This window comes from Pediculus humanus, genomic scaffold (assembly GCF_000006295.1).
Source record: "Pediculus humanus corporis 1103172107682 genomic scaffold, whole genome shotgun sequence".
Taxonomy (NCBI): Eukaryota; Metazoa; Arthropoda; class Insecta; order Psocodea; family Pediculidae; genus Pediculus; species Pediculus humanus.
Window position 1 is genome coordinate 212,838 of NW_002987291.1, and position 6,028 is coordinate 218,865.

Genomic DNA, 6,028 nt, shown 5'->3' on the forward strand with positions numbered 1-6,028 from the left:
GGACCATCCACTGACGGACACCCAGGTGCCGTCATCCAAAGGGATACACCGGAGTTTTACGGATACGGTGGTGCCGGAGCTCACGGAGGTTTCGGAGGATACGGAGCCGGTGCTGGCGGTTTCGGAGCCGGCGGTCACGGTGCTTTTGCCGGTCAAGGTGCCGGATACCACGGTGGATACTGGGGTTAATAATCCAATCAAGTTATTAGTTAATTAATAGCTTATATTTAGTTTTATATATTTTAAAGACATCGTTTAAAAAAAAAAAAAAAGTCTTTAAAATGATAAAATCCGACCTTAATTTTTCTGTACGTGAAACTCAAAAACCTCGCGATTCTATATATTTTGATTTTGTACTTTGAATAACTGAATGAATATTATTATAATATATATTTATATGTATATTATATTTACAAATAATAGATTTTAACGAAATCAAATCTTAGAATCACAAAGTTCAAAACTATATATATTTTTTTTCTATATAAAATTTTCTATTTTTTATACACAGTATTTTTGTAATTAAAGAAAAAAATGTAAAAATATATAAATATATATATATATAAATAGGCAAATTTACTATAAAAAAAATTTTGTAATTTTTATTATTTTCCTAACAAAAGAAAAACTTGAGAAATAAATTTTAATTGTGTACAAAAAATTATTTAATTTTGATTTCTTCATCAAATTGATTTAAAAAAAAAAAAAAAAATTAATTTTTTTAATGGATTTTTATTTTTAAAATTTAATTATTAATATTAAAAGTGACAAAAAAAAAAAATGTTTCACACGTAATGGATTTCTATATGAATTTAATTAAATGTATAACTTGTATAAATTGATTTAAAAAAAAAAAAAGAATGTACAAGTATATATTTATATATTTGTGATAGTGATAGTGGTTGTGGTAGTGGTGGTGATGGTGAAGGTGGTGATAAAAAAATTATATTTGATAAGAAAGGAAAAGGAAATTTTATATCAATGTTAAGGTATAATTATGGTATAATAAAAGTTACACAATAATTTAAAAAAAAAAAAAAAGTAAGAAAATGAATAATTTTTATAGGAAAAATCCAACAATAAATTTTTTTTTTTTTTTTTTTAGCATGGGAAAGGAGTTTTTTTTATTAAGCAATATCAAAAAAAAAAATATTTGGATAAAAAAAATTAAAAATTGCTACTTTCCGACACGTTCAATTTATTTTTTTTTTTATTTTGTTACATAATGACAAACCAGCGTCGTTTGTTTCTCTTATTTTGTTAAGTCTAAATTTTATTTTTTTTTAAATGAATTTTTACTTATTTATTATTATTTTTTTTCCTATTATGTATATTTTATATAAACAAATAAAAAATAAAATTTTTTTTTCTATTTGTAAAGTTATTAAACATTATTTTATTTTATTAAAACCCTTTCAAATATTTGTAATGTATCATGAAACGCGAAACTCAAACCCCTTATAAAATATCATAGATTTTACTTAATCATTATATTAATCAATTTTGGTAATTATTTTTAATTAATATCTCATGCCACTATTAATTATTAACGTGGTTTCAATAATAATAATAATAAAAATAAAACCATAAAAAAAAGGAAAAAACAACACTTCCAAAAAAAAAAAGAAAATTTAAAATTATGCTTTTTTAATTTTCCCGAGTCGCACAAGTTGCAGATACGTAAAATTGCAGGCTGAGAAAAAATTTTATTCGTACCTCTTCGGTTTTATCATTGCCTGATACAATTCTTCAAAATTTTCATGAAAAATCGTGATTTTTTTTCGTTTTCCTTAGAATTTAAGATTATGCTATTTCAATTCTTCCGTGTCGCACAAGTTGCATATACGTAAAATTTAAGGCGAACGAAAAATTTTTTTTCGCACCTCTTCGATTTTATCATTGCCTGATACAATTCTTCAAAATTTTCATGAAAAATCGTGATTTTTTTTCGTTTTCCTTAGAATTTAAGATTATGCTTTTTGCTTATTTTTCGTGTCGCACAAGTTGCATATAAGTAAAATTGACGGCGAACGCTAAATTTTTTTTTTTTCGGTACTAAGGTATTGTTTTACAGGTTGTTTATTTCCATAACCTTCAAATTGAATTTTTTTTTTTTTTTATTCTCATAGGTCGATATTTTACGAATGTAATTGTATACCATCAAAATGGTGATGGAAAAAATTACGCGACTATAATTTATATCTTGTTTCAAGTTACAAATAAAGTTTATGGAAGATTTTTAAAAAGGAAATTTTTCACTGTTTTTAATCATGTGGTGGCGGTCGTGGTGGGGGAGGTGGGGGGTGGTTAAATTTCGAATTTTCTATCTGAGATGTTGCCTCATAAGGATCGAAAAAGTGAAAGGTTTATTAAAATTAAAGAAAGTATAACTGAATGTGTCATCATACTTTTACACCAGACACACAAATATAGGAAATAATAAATTTATTAATTATAAAAAAAAAAAAAACAATAAAACACAAATTTTATGATGTTGTTTTATTATTAATATTATTAATATAAAAAATTATTGTTTGTATTTATTTACGAAATTTTAAAATTACGTTCTAAAATTTAAAAAAAAAAAAACTTGAATTAATTACATTAACCCAAATAATTACAAAAAAATAATATTATCGAATATACATGACTTTTAATTAATTTCCATGCAATCTCTTACAATAAATATACATATATGTATATTACATAATTTTATTTATTTAATTACAGAATTAGATATAAATATAATAAAAAAAAATTTTTTTTATAGTATTTAATAGTATAAATGTATATATATATATATATATATATATATATATATATATATATATATATATATATATATATAAATATTGATATGTTAATTTATTTTTTTTTTTAAATTGATCAATTTAATTTTATTAACTTTTTTTTTTTTATTTTTATATTTTTTTTAAAAAAAAAGATGAAATTTTGTGAAATTTTAACGTTACAGGAAATTTTCCAAAAATCAAGAAATTTAAAAAAATAAATAAATAAATTTTTTGTTTTTTAAATTTAAAAAAAAACCGTTACGTAAAAAAAAAATCAATTCATAATTAAAAAACATAAAAAAAATTATTAAAGAGAAAGCTGTTGTTGCGATGAAAAATCTTTTTAAAAAATTTTTTTTTTTTTAACGGGAAGTCAAAATAGAAAATAATATGCTAAAAGCAAAAGAAATTTTCCTAGCAAAAATTTAAAAAAAAAAAAAGGCGCGAAAATTAAAATAAAAAGTATTTCCTATCAATTATATGAAATTTCCTTTACTTAAAAACTAGATTTAAAAAAAATTTTTCCTTTGGGTATATATTATTATGTACTTTTTAAAAACAAAGAAAGTTTATAAAATTATTAATATTTAATAAATAAATAAATAAAAAACTTGATAAATAACAATAATAATAATAATAATATATGCAGAGAAAAATTAATTTATATGCATTTGAATAAAATTGAAAAAAAAATTATAATAATTAATCGGGAACAATTTTATTAATTTTCCATATCACGTGACCATTTTATATAAAAAATTATTTAATTATAAAACAATAAGTGCCAACGGATTTTTTTTTTTCGTTTTTCTTGCGCAACAACAACGATAAACATTTTTTTTTTATGGGTTCGTTACAAAAAAAAAAAAACTAAACTTGTATAAAGTTGAAAGTGAAATTTTCTGCTAATATTTTGATATTGAAAAAAAAGAAACATTATTATTATTATTATTATTATTATTATCACTACTACCACTTCGGTGACGGTAATGATATCAGTATAGATAATGATAATAATTTTTCAAATGGAGAAGAGAAAGGAAAGAGAGAAAAACTCTCGAAACAAGTTTTTTTTTTATTATTTGTAGCAAAAATAAATTTTTTTTTCTTTCCTTCTCCCATCATTATTATCATCATCATCATCATCGTCAATAATTAGTAATTAATTATTATTATCATCGTTGATTTAAATCGTTAATCAGAAAAGATTTTTTTAATTTTAACCGTAATATCATTTATTACTTAAGATCACGTATTTGAACTTGAAATGGAAAAAGAAAGAAAGAAAGTATTTTTTTTTTAATATTCCTTTCCGATCGAGGAAATAAATCGAATAACGGTCATTTAATAATAATAATAATAATAGTAATCAATAAAGTAATTAAAACTATCGAAGAAAATTTACGTTAATAGGGATTAAAATAATCCGCCATTTTTTTTCTTTTCATTATTTAAATAAACACTTTTACACTTGCTTAAAGAAAAATAAATAAATAAATAAAATTAATTTTTCAATTGTTTAATAATAATAATAATAATAATAATTTTACGAGTAATCACTTATTTATTTATTTATTTTTTAATAAATAATAAATTTAAAGAAAAAATTTTCTCTTTTTTTTTCCAGCCAAAAAAAAAAAAAAAAATTTTAGTATGAAAAACTGGAAATTCTTGAACTTGTAAAATGTCTCTTTTTTTAATAATAATAATAATTATTATTATTATTATTTTTATAATTTAATTATAAACGAACTTGCCTGGATAAATGATTTAGTCAAAGCCAAGGCAAAAAAAAACTCACACAAGTGAAAATGTTGTTTCAAGTTTGAAACCTTGAATTTCCTTATTTTTTGTTGTCTCCATAATTGTTTCTCTATCATCATTATTATTATTATTATTATTATTATTATTATTATTATTATCATCATTATTAATTATTTCATCTAAACTTTTAAAATTCATTTGAATTTAAAAAAAAAAACCCAAATGTGTGATTCAATCACATTCACTCTCTCGCCTTTCTCGAGAAAAAAAAAAAAAAAAAAAAACTACTCTAACTAATTTTCACCGAATGAGTTTTTTTTTTTTTTCTTTCTCATCCGATAATATTTATCATTGTTATTATCATTATTATTATTATTATCATGCGTTACATTGCAATTTAAAACAAGAGTTCAAATAAATTATTACATAAAAAAAAACTAAAAGAAAAAAAAAAGAAAAATTTTAACCTTACAACAATTAATATACGAAAAAATTGCATTCATCATAATTATTTATTTATTTATTTATTAATGCGGAAGTTAATATTATTATTATAATTCATAGAAGGTTATTAATAATAATAATAATAATAAATATCGAAAAAACTGAAAGTGAAAATAATAACCAATAATAAAAAGTAGATTAGTTTTTTATTTTTTTTTTCGGGTAAAAGGAATTATTATTTATTTCACTTTTTATAATTTATTATTATTATTATTATTATCATTATCATTATTATTATTAATATTATGGGATCCCTACAGGGGTATACGAAATCGTTTACCATAAAATCATTTTACTTTTTTTTTATTTGCACGATAGTAAAAACTGGAGAAAGAAAGAGAAAGAGATAAGGAGATAACGGGAAAGGACCTTCGTTATTATTAATAATAATAATAATAATAATATTAATAAATAATTAAAAGAAATTACGTAATTAATATTAATTTTCCTTTATTTTTTTTTTTTTGGAAATAAACGATTTGTCGCCATTAAAGAAGACTAAAAACAAAAAAAATTACGTAAAAATGATGAGATATAGTTTTGGGTGGGAGGGGGGGAAACTCATATACTGGAATCGAAAGTGAAATTATTTCGATGGAACAAAAAAGAAAAAAAATTAAAACCGGTTAAACATGTCCATGATAAAGACAACAACCAAAATGACGACAACGACGACTACGACATCCAGTTTCTCGCCATTTTCTTTTTTTTTTTTTTTAAGTAAAAGTGAAATTTCTTTCTTTTAACCCGTTCACTACAAACATTCACATTATTTTCAAATTATGAAAGCTTTGAATCACGTCGTCGACGTCATCCTCCCCCTCTCCTCCTCCCTCATCCGGTTCAATGAAATAATTTTTTTCTTTTAATTATAAAATAACAACAATCGACTCTTTTTATCATTATTATTATTATTAATTATTACGCACATTCGAAAATTTTTTTATTATTAAAAAAAGAGGAGGTGG